Here is an 18,887-nt window from a genome sequence, read left to right as displayed (position 1 = left end):
ACTTAGAGCTGTGCAGCTTCTTTCATAATGTGTCAGTACTCCACTGATGTCCACACTGGTGCACCATTTTTGTAACCATTGAGTAAACAGAAAGTTATCCCAATTATATGACCCACAGCTTAAGCTTCACAAATAAGGTTTCCACTCTGAGAGTGATCTGAGGTTACTTACACCAAATTATTTCTTTTCTTCTCTCCTTGTCTCACTTGTGTCCTGCTCTTTTTGAGACTGATGAATTCTTCTTTACACCACCCAAACATAAGCTGGAAGTCTGATGAATTCTTCTTTACACCACCCAAACGTAAGCTGGAAGTCATTAACTGTACATTTATAGAAGTAGGTAAAAGATGGATAGGAAGTAATATCTTGATCTTGAGCTGGGTGGCATAGAATGAGAAAAGATTAAGTTGGGAGGGGTTTGCAGAGACCACATGGTCCAAACTCCTGTTCAAGGCAGGGCTGACTTCAGATTAGGCTGCTCAGGGTCTTCTCCAGAGCAGTTTTGAACATTTCCAGAGCTGGAGATCTCACAGCCTCTGTGGGCTTTGTCACACTTAGTCTAAATACTTTTTCCCTTGTGCCTAGTGGGAATTTCCTTTATTATGACTTACAGCTGTTGGTTCTTGTCCTTTCAGTGTGCACCACTGAGAAAAGTCTAGCTCCATCTTTTCTATAATTCTTTTCAGCAGATAAAGAGAGCATCAGATCCTGTCCCTAGTAATTTCTCCAGGCTGAACAAACCCAGCCTCCTCTTTTCATACATCTTGTGGTCCAGGTCCCTGAACATGTAGTGGGGTTCCAAAACCAGACATATGTGAAACAGAGGGCAAAAAGATATCTAATAATTATTTTCTCTTGAGTTTTGTTGTTGCTGAAGGAGCCCAATATAGGGCTGGCATTCATCACTGCAAGAATCACTGCAAATCTTCCTTGGTAGCCTGTTCCCACTTCTACCTCCTGGCAAAGCTTCCACCCAAGCTTCCTTTTTGTATTTGGATTTCATCAGGAACCCCTGTTCAGCCAAGCTGACCTCCTGCAGTGCCTGCCTGTTTTCCTGCTGATCAGGACAGAGGAAAGTCTTTAAGGAGAGAGGCTGTATCCAGTCTTCTACTGGCAGTACAGAGTTGTCACATCCATACTACATAGTACTTTGTTTGGGGTCTCCTCTGGACCGCCTGTGGCTGTACAAGAGAATTATTGTTTTGTGTTTAAGTTTAGATTCTTTTTTTTTCTTCCCTAGTTCAAATGATTTGAAATAATGTGAGTTCTGTAAATAACAGTGGGTGGATTTTGCTTGAAATTTAGAGTACATACAGCATTTACTGGGTGACAGTATTCTTCATGGGATTTGAGAGAGCAAAGTCTTTTGGGACACTCTTGGAAGACAGGAAGGCCTAGTAGAGACCCATTCCTACTACCTTATAGAAGCAGTCCCTGAAATGAGCAGCCTACTGAACTGCCCAGGCTATTACCTTGGAATACGTTAAACAGAGCCATCTAAAACAGAGGCAGCAGAATTTACAGTAAAGCAATGTGAATGATCAAAGCTATAGGGCTCAAATTCACTCTCTGAGACTTAGTTTGCAGAAAAATGCAGAAAAGTGTTTCTTGGGTTGTTCTAGTATATAGCAGCACCCTGGCACAGAGCAAAAGGGAGGAGCAGTAATGAGAAGGTCCAGCTTTGCTCCTGAAGTATATTTAGGGGTGATAACAGCTTCATCATCTAGAGAAACAAAGTGGATGAAGGATGTTCAGTTTCCTGGAATGCACTGAGAGTACAGCTGCTGAAAGGCATCAGGTCACTGGGGAGCGTGTGGGAGCTGAATGTTTTGTGAAGGCATGTAATTCTGCCACCACTGAAACAATGTCCACAGAAGTAGAAGAGTCATCTCTGGCATAAATACTGTACCTGACAAACGTAAAGCCTTTTCTCCAAAACAAGGGGGTTAATTTCAAGGAATTGATGAAGTTCTAAATAAAAGAAGAATGATGCTTTTTTTACCTGTGTCAAGGCAACTGCTTATCTTGGATTAATCAGAAAATTTTGGTAAAAACATTTAGAATTTAGCTTTGCTCTAATTTTGCTTTGGCTTTGCCAAATTCTTCTTATAGTAAGTTTCTGGACATGCTTATTTTGCCAAGTACATTTTGCCATGAGTCATATTTCCTATAATTGCATTTCTTTTGTGATTATTGTCTCTTTTCCAGTAAGCAGAGTCCCAGAAAGTATGGATACACAGAAATTAATAAAGAAAATAAATCAAAAAGTAATGGTAAAGTCCACACATAAATACAAATTATGGTGAAATATTTAGTATTATTACACACATGAAGCACATTTCCTGACTAGCTGAAGCCAGCTGAAACTGTCTGTGTTCTTTCAGCTCATGAGTAACAGTCAATAATAGGTACTGGAAATACATTTTCCCAGTAATTATACTTCACTCAAACCTAATTCACAACAGTGAACTTTATCAACAGTAACTTATTGCTGACTTTACAGAAGAGAAGTGTAATTTTTGGTCTTTCTATGGTTTTTATTTCAACTCTTCTTTAGAATTTTCATTTAGAAAAATAAGTAAAATGACTCATTAATTCAGTTAGGAAGTCCAAATCAGATGCATCAACACAGAAATATGAGTATGGTGATCATTATATGTAGCAAGGCACAACTGAGCAGATTTTACATTTAAATACACACAAATATAATGGATTTCAGTGATAGCTGCACATATACCAGGGCAAAACTTCCATTTTCACTTCTTGTTTTGGTGCATAGCAAGATATATTGCTCCTTAATATTTGCATTGATTTTGAAGTTATCAGTATTTAATTTCTTACTTAATATATATTGATTTTTGACAACAGAGATCAACTTCTGCTTCTTACTTGATATCTGGATTCAAATTTGGGTTTCCAAAAAAGGAAAGAGCAAGCCAAAAATATAATAGGTACAAAATTTTTGCAGTGTAAAATTAAATAGGAGAAACTTTTCACAGTACATCCCTGGAGAAAGAGAAGCTTGTATAAGTCTTATGAAGAGAACGACAATCCACTAAGATTGTGTAAAGCACTGTACAGAAGAAAACAGAAGACATCACACCTTGGTTTTAAATTTTATTATTTTGGGAATCTGGAATATTCACTTTCTGCAAGGTTTACTTAAGAAGATGATGTCACTAATGACAACTGAGCTGAAGTAGGAAGGCTCTGGTTAGAATTCATCTCCTGTATCCACACATCCATCTGAGACACTTAAGGGATGAAACACTGTTTTATGGTGCCCACTTTCTCAACATCAACCATAGAAGGAAAATAGTTTGAAATTAGTTGCCTGTAGTTAGCTGGAATTAATTTAAATCTGTGGTTACCCAGGCAGTAAATTTTAATTAAAAAAAATAAATGTAAGAAAGAATGGAACCCAACGAGTTTGTGCTATGTGTGTTATGCACGTGTACATATACGTATGCACACATACTCACTTTATCTTTAAATTGCTTTGAACTGGCAGTGAGTGACTCGTTGCCTCATTTTCAAAAGAATCCATGCCTGTAATGACAAAAAAAACCCAACACCAAACCATAAAAAAAAATCATGCTGATTTCATCTTCCTGCTCTTAATTTTTAGCCAGGATGGTAGGCTGAGGATGGCTGTCAAATGACTGATCACTATCAGACCCTGAAAAGCCTAATTATGCCTTCTATGGGCAGTGAATTGCAAAAATATAGGCAAAAGGGTCCTATACCAATACTTGTTCAGCTGCAGCCAAAGTGGAAGCATTATATAAGATTTTGCACCCTCTTAAATGATTAGAAGAAAGAACTACCCTATCATTTGTGAGTGATGGCTGTGGCTAGTACTGACTACTGAATATTGATCATTGCATAGAAGCTTTGCAGTTTCACACAGTGCCAAGAAGCAGAGGTTTAATTCCCATAACTGTGCTGTGCTCTATTTCCCTTGTGCAGTCCAGAAGAGGCCTTTTTGGAAATGATGCTCTTCAGTGCAGACACAAGCAAGTTCACAAGGACTGACTTGAAGTTTTCTGGTTTGTATTTATTACCATGCCATCGAGTCTTTCATGAATCACCATTTCCTGACTTAGGCTCTCTAGTTGCAGATAAATAAGAAAGTACAGCCCAGAAGAAGCAGACAAGAAATACTAAGAAGATGAATACGAGGTAAATCCAAATGAATCAAAGCAATAACAACCCCCCAAATCAACCTGGCTGTTCACAGATGGGTTGCTGGGTTGACATAATGCAATCATAGTCAGCTAAAATGACAATACACTGGGGGTTTCTGCCACATAACAGATATCCACAATGGGAAGATTTCATAGAATCATAGTCATCTTGGGTTTAAGGAACATGGTGAGACCACCTAGTCCAATGTCTCACTCAAAGTGGGTCTGTTGCCAACATGTCAGTCAGGGCTATGTCAAGCCTACACTTCTAAACCTCCAAGGATGGAAATTGTGCAGTCTTCCTGGGTAATTCATGGTGGTGTTATGCTATCTTCCTAATAAAAATATTTCCCTATGATTTCCTAAAAGCAGAAGATTTGATTTGTTAGATTTACTTAGTCTTAACAAGCCAGCTCCAGAAAAGGCTAGTAATACTGTATGTGGGATGTGGGTGAATTTTATCTATCTAAATCCAGAACTATGCTTACTCTGGCAAGAGAACTAACAGTGAAAAGAAGGGCAGTGTTATCTCGCTGTGCCTGCATTTAAAAGTAGATTTCAAAGGAAGGTGCAGGCCTGTTTTCCAGGACAAACTTAGAACTATGAATCCCACATGGAGACGATATGTCCTGCACCTTTAAAGAAGGGGCTTAAGAAGCAAGCTATCGAGATTCATTCTTTTGCCTCAGTATTTCCTGGAATTATTTTTGGTTGTTCCATATTCAGGATGTTTTTACTGAGTCCTAAAATACGGTTTGAGATTCCATTCCAGGGGCCACCACACCTAAAAAGTTTATCAGCCTTTATTGACTGTCATGTAATCACTTCACTAAGGTATAACCAAGGAAAACAAGCTTTATACCAAATTCAGCTCAGTGTTTTCCATGGGAAGGCAACGGTAAAAAGGGATGCCAAGATTTTAATGAATATAATAAAAGTTTAAATTACAACCCTAGGCTTCTCTTCCACAGGGACAGGTCATGAAATTTAATTAACAGTCATATGCTTTGAGATCCTTTGATACCAAGCACTGTGTAACTGCAAATTAGAATGATTTCTTTACAAAACGTAATCAGTGAAATTCATTCCTTATCTAATTTTGGTAGGGTTATTAAGGGAATAAATTCTGCTGAATGTAAACCTGAATAATTATTTCATTGGCATTAGAAGATAAATAAAATTTCACTTGCAAGCTTCAAACAATATTACAGTCTAAGTACCCTTGTCACTGTACAAGAATTATCACCCATAATTCTTACATGTTATTAGCTATGCACAGATTTTCCACCTTAAAATACATGATAAATAAATTTGCATTACATTTAGAAGATTTTTTCCCCATTTGTTAGTATCCTTTCCATAGCGTTCAAACAGCTGAGAAGGAACATAGCACACGGATACCTGTAAAGTACACTGAATTTTTTTGAGTAATCTTCTGTCTTGATCCTATTTGTATTAGTTATAACTTTCTTACTGTCTTAAACAGGTATCCTAAGCATATGCTATATATTGTTAAATCTGGGATGGGGTTAGGGGTGTGGGGAGGGGTCGATTTGAGGTGGATAGAGTAAGTAAGAATTAATGCATATGAGTTTCGAATTTTCTTTTGAAAATATCTAGTAGTTTACTTGGAGTTTTGTTGAATGCTGTTCCTGTAAAATCCTTTTGCCGTGAAAGACTTCTGATCAGAATAAGCAAGAGTGTATTTGTTGTTTCTGCTAAAGTGAATATTTAAAGACATTCTGAGAGAACAAAAATACACAAGAACTATGAGCACAAGGAAAAAAGTCACTAATGATTATACTGAACGTGGTTTGTAAATACAGAAAATTATAGAATCTTCAGTTATGGATGTGTCTTTACCTGAGGCAGTGACTACCTTTCTGTTCTTTTCCATTCTCCCTTCCTTCCAACTCTACAAGTACCAACTGCTCTTTGATTTGAATACTACTCATCTAATGCATATCTCAGTAAACTCTGAGCAATATTTTTAAAATTCCCTGTTTCTACTGCATATCCGGAAAGGGACTTTTCCATCTGAAAGTCTGTCACATTCTTCCAGCTATACAAGATTGTCTAATAAGTCTATTACCTCTGCCTACAAATACTGTTATGATATTTTCCTGAGTATCTGTAGAGATGCAAATGTATGTGCTTGCATATTCAACAAATGCATAAGAAGATCCTTATTTCTGGCAAACACCACAACTCTGTGTACCACTTTAACTTAATAAAGTAATAGTGAAAAAAAGAAATCTATCAGAAACCTTTAAAATAAAGTTAAGCATTGTGTTACATTGAAGCAAGGACCAAGGGTTAACTGTGTAAATCCCTTATTGAATAGGAACCTTGAAACTCCATCTTATTGCATAGCAGAGAGTAAGGGAAGCAAGTTACATTATTTTTATTTCTGTAATTAATAATTTGTAAGAGTTACTTACACGTAGTAGATTCTCATTAAGTGAATCTTAACTCTTGTCCAACACTGGTGAATAATTGTTAATTCCATACTTTTGTTAATCCATCAGCTCATTGATTACACTTCAGTTATCTTAGTCTGGAGGAAGGCATTATTCAAATTTAGTTAGTTTACTTACGGTTATAGAATTTGAATCTGATTTTGATAGATTTTGGGTTTTTTTTATTTAGCTATTAAACCCATAAAAAGGAAAAGAGGTTCTGTGGGGTTTTTTTCCATTCCAAATTGTAATAAGGATGACCAAACCAAGAAAACAAAACATGATGCTAGACAATAATTTTTCACTCTCCTTTGTTTTGTTTCAAAGCTTCCATACTCATATGCCAGAAATGAAAAATTATATCCTTAGATAAAGAAATCATATGTGAATAATCAAGAATTAATATAAAATCATCTTGTTTACTACTTGAATTTAAAAAAAAAAAACAACAAACACTCTAGAACATGTAAATACCCATGATTGGATTCATCACAATTAATTCCTTTTGGCTAAGAGTTAAATCTCTAATGGAGGTTATCATCTAAGATATCAGCAAAGAGAAATAAGAAACATCATATAGCATTTTATTTTATACTATGAAAGCTGTCTTACATAGGCAAAGGTCTCCATTCTAACATGATGATGTCCTTGTCTCCATTAGCTTTCAAGGGAGGCCACAGAATGAGTTCAGACTAGGCATTTAATGTTTCACAGAAGGTGAGCAAAGTGGAGTCCACACCTAATATATATAATTCTCTAGAATTTTTAAGCTTTGTATATTCAAGGGAATTGGTTTGAAATCTTAGAAAAGCAGTCTTTTAAGTTATCAGTATTTCTAGTTTCAACACCAGATCAAAATCTTCCTAGATAATGAAAATAAATGCCTATTTCTACACATCTGTTAGAAGAAAAATACAAGGCACTTCAAAAACAGTCACCAAGCAGCATGAGCAATATTAAGATAGCAGTTCAGTGGGAGCTAAGACCTGACTGAAAACAGAAAACCCTGATCCTTGAGCTGAACTTTTGATTAACACCGCTGTCACATGCATATGGTACAAACACTTTCCGATGTGAATTTCCACATTGCAGAAACACCTAGGACTGCCAATAAATGGAACAAAGCACTGTTCACCATGGCTGGTCCAAGTCACAATAAGGCTCAGGACTCCCAGAGATTACAGTGGGAGCAGGAACCCACCGCAGTTACTGTGTTCCCTTGCCCAGGACTGGAGACATTTCACGGATTCCTCTTTGTGGATTTTGTAGTGAGCTATAAAATGCAACCCTAACCACACATCCAAAACCAAAAGAAACTGCAAAACAGAATAAAAAGTTACCTGGATTTGTTTTAAAACTTTGGGTTAGGACAAAGGTACAGGCAGTTTCATCTGGGCTTCTTTATATGCAAGCAAATGAAAACTTATTACTAGCCAAATTCTTCTTGATATTCTATAAATAACCCCTGTTCAGAGGCAGTTTCCTTGAATAAAGTAACTTATATTATTTCTTCCTAGTAAGAAAGTGTCTTCTTAACCAAAAATCTTGAGCAGAGCTTTTGCTATGTGCAAATATTAACATGCATTTACATTTGTTTGTAAAGGATTAGGGTCACCTATTGAAGTCATGTGGGGGGAAAGATCAAATGCAAATTGGTTGAAATACATAAACTGCAAACAAAACTGTAGTATATGCTAGTTACAAAGAATATTTAACTGTGGCAGAAGTCTAACTAATACATTAACTTACAAGTCAGAATACAAATTCATGGCATCTGTGATTACAGTTAGGAGCAACAACGGAGCAGTATTTCACTATCTGACAGCTTATGCTAAATATACACCTTGCATTTAACTGCTGTTGCTGCTTGCCTGCCTGTTCTTCCCTCCCTGTCAGGATGCAGGTAACTTTTCCTGACAAGCAACAGTGATGATAAAGGCTATGGACCACAGTGAGCCATTTTAAGAAACCTCCTCCAGCTATTAAGCTGCGATGCTCAGACTGGCTTAGACGATGGTCTTTCCTCATTTACCAGTTCCAATCCACTTCTTTCCTGCAGGCGTGTAGCAGAGAGCAGCTTCTGTCTTCATCTTAGTCTGGTGACAGTGAATACTTCCTTCTGGATTGTATTTAATCTGTCACTGATCTATCTATCTAAGAGAGAGAAATCCTGCCTACATCCCAGGCCATCTTTGCACCGGTAGATCATACTAGCAGAAACCACAGGGATGGACTATATTGTACTTTTTAATAAGTCTTGAAAGCAGTCAGACAGATGAAGGTGCAGAATCAATTTTTTATGCTTGTCAGATAATGCAACCCTTTTGTCTGGCATGTAGATCACCAGAAGACCTATATTTTTAACAGCTTTCACAGTGCCAGTGAGACTTCTATGAAATTCTTGGTAGCGCTATTAGTTTGGAAAAGATCACCACAAACTGACAGTCATTGAAGGGAGTCCCCAGATGGGCTTTGATATCCAATGAGGCTCTGGACCATTATACCTCCAGACACATATTATCTTGTGGAGATTACCCCTTGGGTCCAGTTATGGATATCTCTGGAAGCAGGTGTGTGTATAACAGCTGCTATTGCATCTGAGGTACCGATACCTTCACAACTAAAATACAGCTGCCTTTAACATGCACCACTGGGGGCTGTGACCCTCAAGTTATCTGTGGATCTGGCACTGAAGAGAGAGCACAGCACACTGACTAGGAAGCTGAATTTTGTGATATAAGAAGTAAGTTAGTATTAGGGAAATGTTAGGACAAAAGCTACATAAAATGAACAGAGCAACTAAATGCCTGTGAAATGTTAGTTACTTTTCACCTTCTTTGGGTGAGGGGTTTACATTTAGGTTTCTAACTTTCACTGGATTTAGGATTTAAGCTGGCTGATAGGCAGTTTCCCCTCATTTTCAGCAGCCTCTGTCATCCTAATCCAAAGTATTTTGAAATCAGCTTCAGACTTTCTTGAAATTCAAATTCAAAACACTGGTTTTCTGATTCCTTTCATCTGCGAAGGCATTGAAAATGTCACCAATCAGTACAACCATAACAAGCAAAGCAGCAGCAGAAGGCACTGATACAAGAGTCAAAAACATTTCCTTGCATGAGTATATATCAAAACCACTCTTGAACCACCCCTGCCTTTCCATCTCCACCCCCTAACCTCCAGTCCATGTTTCCTCAGGCTACAAATCCTCCAAGAACTCCTTTCCCACCTCCACCCACAGCTAAGCCCTGATGCTTTCCTTTCTTCTCCCTACCCCTTTCCCCAAAGGTAGATCCTTCTTCTACTGCAAAGTGCCATTTAACCACGATGCATGCAGGAATCATGGGTTGAGGATAATCCACAAGCCACCTTGGCTGTTACCTCTGTCCTTCCAGTCTAAGTGGGCTAAGTAGGTCTGTGCCTCTACAAGGGATGGAGCACAATTCTGTGACAGAGGACCTGCAGCCTACAATTACACTAGAGAGATTATCAAGCTTTAAAAGTCAATAAACATAGTTATTATGGGATTAATTTGCAACTGTAGAGTAGTTTGGGTTCACGTGAATAAGTTCTGTAAAACATATTCCAAGTGGGTTTCTTCAAGGTTTCTTGTAGGCTTCTGCAGATATAAAGGAGAGTGACTTAAAGAAAACAGCACCACTAAAGTAAAAACTAAACTATAAGACAAATCCATGATAAATAAATAAATATATACACATGTATATTCATATATGCAAAATAAATGAAAGTAAAAAAGAAAGGAATACATATGTAACCTGTACAGCTAATTGCAATATGTATTTTCCCTCTGATGGATGAACTGTCAAGACTTCAGTGAAAGGGATGAGTGTCTTCAATTGAAAACATAATTTGTCCCTCAGGGTAATAGCTGTTGTATGGAGACAGAATCAGCCAGCACTCTGATTAGATGTATTTCAAATTGGCCATGTCTGTAGCCATTAACAGCTAGAGAAAGAAGGGAGTCCTAATTAGGAAGAGTGTTGGAAGTTTTTAAAAATAAATGTTTGAAAACTTAGTGTCTGCCTGAAGAAATTACAAATTAAAATCATTTTGTGTTCTACTACTGTCTATTTGTGAATAACCTATGTCATAGGAAAGACACTAAAAGACCCCTGTAGAAGAGCTAGCATTTGGACAGTGATTAAGTATAAACTAGAGCATTCCCTTCCCCAGTCCCTTCCCCAGCTCCCATGAGAATTGACCCCAAATACTGGGAATACCACAAAAGCAGATAAAATTATCAGATGAATGTTGTCTTGAGTGTCAGGAACCTTCAAGATATGGAACTTGGAAAATTGCCTCTAACAGGTGCAGAAACTACACAATAATTGAGTTCCCATGAGATTTTTAGCAGCATCCAAGTTGTGGTACTTCTTCCTGCTTGGGGTTCAACTCAGAGAAAACACAGTGGCCATGCGGCTGGATCAGTAGACAAAAATACAACCTCCTTCTTCCCGCAAGGTTTAAGGCCAAAAATAGCTCATTGTAGACTACTAGGTACCCAAAATGCAGAAAGACAATCAAGACTTTAAAAAGACAGAGGAAGAACTGTTAAAAGATTTACAAAATTTTGTCCTGGTGACACCCACTTCTCTATCACATTTTCTCCCAATTACATTCTAAAAAAGGGCTCTAAAACTCTGCCTTTTATTTATAACCTTATCAAAGTAGGTAGAGTTAGAATGCTTCCCTAATAACATTCTAATTAATTTCTTGATTACCTGCAAGTCTCCTGTTCTAGAAGATACTCAGGCTTGAGTGGTGATCTAAGCAGTAAGACCTTCCAACTTCAGGTATTGGCAACTTCAGAGTAAAAGCAAAGTGCCTTTTCTTCTGTTTCAGAACAGTTCTTCTATAAAAATGTCATGCCTCAGGTAGATCAAAGTTTATTTTAATGCATTTCATAGCAGATGGGAGTTTAGATATTTACTGAGAGCAGAAACAGGAAGCTTAGTCCAAGATACAAAGCATATAAAGAGGGCATAGCAATGTAACCCTTCTGGCCTACCACGAAGCAAAAGTATCTTCGGTGCCAGTTAAATTAATTTGGAGCAATACAGTTGAAGCTCACAATTGCTCATAATACAACAGAATAACTTCCATTAATTTTTCCAGGAATAGGAGAGGATGAAACATCAGCTTTTCTCAGGATCAAGTGTGATGTACAACAGAGAGGGGAAAGTCAACCTAGCTTAAACAGAAGCTGCCCTTTCTGTTCTTAATGTCTCTACAAAGCTGTATTTCCTTTGCTTTGAAATTCCAGTTTTCAGTAAGTGCCTTTTTTTTTTTTTTTTTTTTTTTTTTTAATGTGCTATGATCTAGGAGGGAAAAAAACCCAGAAAACCTGTCCAGAAATGTTGCTAGACAGGCTACTTACCCCATACAGCTTCCAAGTAAGCCATGCCAGAGAGGATTGCCTAGCTTGTAATACAGTCAATTTGAATTTAGGTAAGTCAGTGTCTTATAGGTTTGCATTTTAAGCAGCTTTGTACTTCTGCAAAAAAACTCCTTTACTTACAAGAGCTCTAAATTTGTGAAACAGTTTCACTCTTTGTGCTGTTATTGAGCTAAGACTTAAGTGCACTTTCATCAGACTTGCAATGAAAATTTGAGAAAAGACAAGGGCACAATTTGGTATTTCTTATGTTAGACAGCACCTATTTATGCAAGTGGTCCAGTCAAGAATTATCCAGAAAGAGTGTTGTACATTTTGAAATTTCACCTATACATTCAATGAGTGACATACCAACCCTTAGAAAGAAAACTTTCCAGCTTACTTTGTACTGGAGATGAGGTTTGCATCCCATTTCCCACATGACAATTTAAAGACCATATAAATGAAATGCAGATCTGGCATATAGAGGAAGACATAAAGAAGATGTTCAGAAACCTACATGGAAAGTTTAGATCTGCTTCTGGCAACAGTCCAGGTATCTTAGAACATCTTCCAGAAGAACAAGCAGTACTCCAATGCTGCTTTAAGGAGGACCAGTAAGATTAATCTTCAGCAAAGCAGTTAAGAGTTAGAAAGTTTCTTTAACATCAGTTTAAGACTGGATAAACAGTAGAGCAGGCTAATCAAGAAAGATGGAAAATTCCATTCTTTGGATTAAAAAGAAACAATTAAAATTAAACAACACCATAGATATCTATTAGGAATTATCTATACACATTTATAATTCTTCACTGCAGACAAATGTCCTAAGTCAGCTTTTCTGCCATCCTATGATCACAGTGTTGTTGAGGTCTGATTGTTTACATGGTCATTACTGTCAGGTTGCGTGATTTAATATTCATCCTCACACACGAAGGAACAGAGGGGCACATTGGCAGGTGGGGGAGCCCCAGTCGCCCCCTCAGACCAATGGAAACCGCTCACTGTGGAAGGAATCACTGCCTACAGGTGTGGCCTCATTATGGGATGCAGGGGAAGAACATTTCTGGATTGTACATGAGTTATAATACATCTGCTGAATACTTCAGAATTTAGCATCAGATCGAGGGCATGCACCTATCTAGAAGAGACAAGGGAATCTTTGGCAGCAGGCTGGCTGGTTTTGTAAGGTCTGCTTTAAACTGAAGGACTTGGGGGCTGGGGTCCACAGTGACCACACTCACACCATCACATCTAACTGGGGGATAAGCCAGGCCAACCAGAGCAGCGATACGTGTTCCTTAGCTGCCTCCCAAGATGAGAACCAGAAGGCCAGCCACCTCAGCGGGGTGTGTGGCTATTGTGGATCCTCTTGCATCCCTCCTGGGAAACCTGCGCACTCAACTACCTCTCTGAAATGCCCGTACACCAACACACCCAGCGTGGGGAACAGGAAGAATCAGAGCTGTGTGTGGTCACAGGGCTGTGATCTCATGGCAGTTAGAGAGAGATGGTGGGACAGCTCGCATGACTGGAAGGCTGTCATGGATGCCTGTGTTCTTTTTAGGAAAGACAGGCCAGCAAGGTGAGGTGGTGGAATTGCTCTTTCTGTGAGGGAGCTCTTTATGTGTATCGAGCTCTGCCTAAGGGTGGATGCAGAATGAGTCCAGAGCTTATGAGTAAGGATTAAGGGATGGGCCAACATGGGTGACACTGTTGTGGGTGTTTATTAAGGCCACCTGATCAGGAAGAGAAAGTCAATGAGACCTTCTGCAGACAACTGGAGGCAGCGTGCCAGTCACAGGCCCAGGTTTTCATGAGGGACTTCAACCATCCTGATATCTGCTGGAAGAACAACATGGCAAGTCATACAGTCCAGGAGGTTCCTGCAGAGCACTGATGATAACTTTTTGACACAGGTGGTGGAGAAAGGAATGAGGTGCAGTGCACTGCTGGACCTTGTACTCACAAACAAAGAAGGACTGGTTGGGGATGTGAAGGTTGGGGGCAGTTTTGACTGCAGTGACCATGAGTTGGTGGAGCTCATGATCCTGCGTGGAGGAAGCAGGGCAGTGAGTAGGATTGCAACCCTGGACTTCAGCAGAGCTAACTTTGGCCTCTTGAAGGACCTACTTGAAGAAAGGTAGGGGGTCCCGGAGAGCTGGTTAATATTCAAGCATCACTCCCTCCAAGATCAAGATAGGTGCATCCTTATGGGTAAGAAATCCAGCAAAGATGTCTGGTGGACAGCACGTTGCCCATGAGCCAGCAGTGCGCCCTTGTGGCCGAGAAGGCCAATAGGATCCCGGAGTGTCTAAGGAGGAGCATGGCCAGCAAGTGGAGGGAGGTTATCCTCCCCTCTGCTCTGTCCTGGTGAGGCCACATGTGGAGTGCTGTGTCCTGTTCTGGGCTACAAAGATGACTGGGGGCTGAAGCATTTCCCTTTTGAGGAAAGGCTGAGAGAGCTGGGCCTGTTTAGCCTGGAGAAGAGAAGACTAAGAGGGAATCTTATCCACGTCTACAAATATCTTCAGGGTGAGTGTCAAATGGATGGGGCCAGGCTCTTTTCAGTAGTGCCCAGTGACAAGACAATAGGCAATGTCACAAAATTCAACACAGGAATTCCCATCTGAATATGAAGAACAGCTTTATTACCTTGAGGATGACAAGCGAGCACTGGAACAGGCTGCCCAGAGAGGTTGTGAAGTCTCCTCTGAAGACATTTAAAGCCAGCTTGGACGCAATTTCTGTGCGACCTGCTCTAGGTGAACCTGCTTTAGCAGGGGGTTAGACTAGATGATCTCCAGAGGTCCCTTCCAAGCCTGATCATTCTGTGATCCTGTGATCTGCATTAAAACTGGCTCCTAACACCCTGAATTTTTTGATGTGTCTTCTCCCTGGAATTTGTTAAGCAATTCACTTTGTTGCTAGCTCTCAAGATCTTACCTCAGACATTCTGCAGTTTAATGTTTTTATTTGAACTGAGCTACACACTTATAGCAGAAACTCAGGTTTTGGTTAAAAATATATAAAGTTAGTTTCACCTTTCAAGCCTGAAAATATGAGTGAAAAATTACAGAACTCAGAAAACAAAGGAAAGTCCTGAGGATATTTAATACCTTCTGAAAACTTAGAACTTAATATTCCAAAGTCACCCATGAGCTTGGCACATGTGGGGCTGGTGATTATCTACCTCTTAATTTTAAGTGTTGAACCTTTTCTGAACACCTGACCATTTTTTTTCCCAAAATTGCCAAGAGCTTGTAACCCCTGTCCTGCTGCGAATTGATTCCTCAGTGAAAATCTCCAGTTCTGCATAATGAAAATAGGACAACACTGGAAACCATGGAAGGAGATTGCAGGGTTTATAAACCTATTATTTAGGACTGTTATTCTTTGTGATTGATAGTCTATTTACTTAATTAAATAGGCCTGCAGTCTTTAGCTCACTTAACCTTACTCTGACACACTGTAGTGCTAACTTCCGTCGCTTCCTCACAGTAATGACCTTGCTGGTTTTGCTATTCAAAGCAGCAGTGCTCTGTCTTACATGAGTTTTCACATGGGATTCATCCCTGCCTTTAAGGCTTTACAAAAATTTGCTACCCAGGAGGGCTCATTGGAGCTGTGTGCCTTTTAAACGTCTGCAGTTAGGCTGTCCTAAGGAAAGCATCTCTAGGTAGTCAGAATTATTTCCACATGGCATGTACGGTAGAGATCTAGGCAAGGGATTTTCAAAGGCACTAAAGACAAGCCAGGGGCCTAAAACTTTCCCAAAGAAAAGTCACTGACAATTAGATGTCTGACAGACACAGCAGGCATTGAAAATCCTCTTCAGTCCTGTCTTAAATTGTCTTCTAATTTTCCACTTCAGAAGTTCAAAGTATGGCAAAAGTCTGTTTCCTTGTGAGTCAAACTAGGTTCAATTGAAGCAGCTTTTTTATTATTCTTCAGATGGAAATATTTGTCACTGTTTGCTTCTAAAAATAGACACACCCACCACAGTGTCTCTAGGAACAAGTATACAGAACGAATACACAAAAAATTGTTAAGATAATGAACAGCGGCATAAAAGGAGATGCGTCCTGCTACTGAACCTTCAAGCCAGAGATCAAGTGTACAAGTAGGAAAAACTGAAAACTAAAGACTAATCCTCAGAGTAAAGCGGGAATTGAAATGTTACAAAACTTCTGGTTTAGGCACCATAAGGAAGGACAGGTGACTTCAGTTCATTGATGTGACAAAGGGTAAGTACAAACTGAGCCCCAGAAGTTCCCTGACACTGAGAATTAAACCTAAAAATTAAGAAGCCAGGCATGCATTTCAGATTTTAAGGAATATTTCTCTTTGTGTGTCCTCGCACATTTTATAAAACAAAACAGGCCCCAAGTGTTAGGCAAGAGTCTTTCTGCCAAGGTTGTATGGTAAATACATAGGTTTATCATGGACATATATCTGATATATCCTGAAGTCTGAAAAATAATCTAAAATCCCATTATCTTTTCCCAGCTGAAGCACAGAAGCCAAAGGCAAACTGAAGCCGAGTGAATTTCCACTGTAGCTCACTTAGGGCTGGTGGTCTTGCATGACAGGTCTGCCACATTCCTGCTGTTTTCAAAGTATGTCTCCCTTTGTCAAATCTCCATTGCCCAGAGCAGGAGCTTTATTATTTATAACAACTATTGGTGTCAGAATTATACTGCTTCCCATACTGCTTTACATGGGGTAAAGCTTCCTGTAAGAACGACTGTAGCGAGTCTCACTCTTGAGCAAGGCACATGTGCCATTTCAGTACATCAGAGCAAGGCCCAGCAGGGGCAAGTTCAGTTGTTTTCCCTCTGTTTAGCATGTAGGGAATGTTGGGGACCATTGTTTTAATTAACTATGTAACATCGCTGACTGAGCTATCACATAACTCAGCTCTTGGTCTCATTATTGGAAAAAATTGCTGGGTTACTAGACAGCTCTTGCTGACAACAGCACAAAAAGGTGCATTTGGCTATTCTTACCCCCACGAGCCCTGCAGAGTCTGAACCTCTATGAATATGTATGTTGTGGTTCCTGTTCCTCCTTTTACATCACTGAGAGGAGCCCTACAGTACCCTATAACTGGAAGGTAATGAACCTGTCACTCACACCTATAAGACTTACTGACAGCAGGGTTATTGCAGAAAGCACAGCCTGAGCTGCTGAGCCCCACAGAGGTACCACCAGGAGGGAGCCTACCTCAGCTCTGCCTGTGTGGTTTGCAGCCAGGAAGGCACTTCTTTCTCTGAAACTGAGACATGATAATACTGAGACTCGATGGAAAACAGACACCAGAATTAGGTGTCTATATGAGATGTTTGTCCAGCAGAGCCACACGCTCTGTTACAGAAAGCAGAGAAGCAATCAGTACAGCCAAGGGGGTCTCAAAGCACTTCAGCACATCATTTCCAAATTTCCTTGGAGAAAAGTATCAAGTGTAAGCAAGCATGTCACGTTCATGGGAGCTTTGCTGGTGTGATCTGGTGATAACCTTTGTAGCTCAGCTTTTGCCAAACAAGGTAAACAGGGGTGGGGGTGGGGTTTCTACACAGCCATTTTAAGGCATCATTTACAATCAGAGTGTAACAGAGGACTTTTGATTGAATAGAATGGTTGCAACAGGGACAGGTAGCCTGTTCGCTAGACAGGCAGCCAACTCAAAACCCTACTCACACGACCACATATGTAATTCAGGGTGTTGTGGTTTAACCCCAGCAGGCAACTAAGCACCACACAGCTGCCTGGCTGCTTGCTCACTCCTCCTGTGGTGGGATGCAGAAAAGAATCAGAAAGGTAACAGTGAGAAAACTCCTGGGTTGAGATAAAGACAGTTTAATGTAAAGCAAAAGCCAAGCACGCAAGCAAAGCAAAATAAGGAATTCATTCACCACTTCTCATCACTGGGCAGGTGTTCAGCCATTTCCAGGAAAACAGGGCTCTGTCATCTTTGATGGTTACTTAGGAAGACAAATGCCATTGCTCCAAATGACCCCACTTCTTCCTCCAGCTTTATGGTATGGGATGTCCCTTTGGTTAGCTGGGGTCAGCTGTCCCAGCTGTGTCTTATCCCAACTTCTTGTGCACCATGTCATGGATGGAGTGACGCACTTCACTCATAAGAGAGAAGCAGCAATATGTTTATTGGTATAAAAAAGTAATTTACCAAAGTTTGATAGTAAATGCAACAGTGACTAACAAAATCTGATGGCAAGGTACACCCAATTATTTACTGCACAGAGGACAGGGTCAGAAAAAAACTGTCAGGGAGACCCTCCTGTTGAGTTATGAGGTTCGGAAAGGACACCCTTGTGTTCTAAAGTCCTCCCCAGAGGGGAATTTAGCTGCTTCAAGTTCCAAATGTAGTCTTATACTTGGTCAATGGTTTGTATCTAAAGGATTACACATGCACAATCAGCCCTTTATACCACTTAGCTAAGATTTCAAAGTTTAGCACGCTATTATTCATTTACTCAGAATCTGTTTTGGCAAGGAATCTCTCAGCCTCCAGGAGTAACCTCGAGAGGTGTCCCTGCTCAAGGGGAGACCCTGACATGCAGCCCGCTGCTGTGCAGGAGAGCTCAGTGGGCTCTGGGCTGTCCACTATTTATGGAGTGAGATGATTGACTCGTAGTCATATTTGCACACTGACTACAGAAGTTAGTTTCTTTCACACTTAGCTTGAGTCAGACCTTGACCAGCATGGTTAGGTGGGCACATTGTTCAAAGTAGCCCTTGGCTATAATGATGTTATCTGTCTTCCCTGAATCTACTTTGAGTGGGACACAGCAAATCACCACCAGATGCAGGCATGCTGATCCCCAC

General features: G+C 39.9%; 1 long non-coding RNA gene across 1 annotated transcript; it reads right to left on the bottom strand.

Moving 5' to 3' along the window:
* Positions 1-274: 274 nt before the first annotated feature.
* On the bottom strand, positions 275-18,066 carry LOC130145185 (uncharacterized). Its single transcript, XR_008820399.1, has 3 exons — positions 17,954-18,066; positions 17,739-17,827; positions 275-10,262 (listed from the first exon to the last, which is right to left on the bottom strand). It is a non-coding gene; the product is annotated as an uncharacterized LOC130145185 (long non-coding RNA).
* Between the last annotated feature and the right edge of the window lie 821 nt (positions 18,067-18,887).

Source organism: Falco biarmicus, chromosome 2, assembly GCF_023638135.1.
Source record: "Falco biarmicus isolate bFalBia1 chromosome 2, bFalBia1.pri, whole genome shotgun sequence".
Taxonomy (NCBI): domain Eukaryota; kingdom Metazoa; phylum Chordata; class Aves; order Falconiformes; family Falconidae; genus Falco; species Falco biarmicus.
The sequence above is the reverse complement of the archived record's forward strand: the minus strand, read 5'-3'. Positions and strand labels throughout refer to the sequence as shown.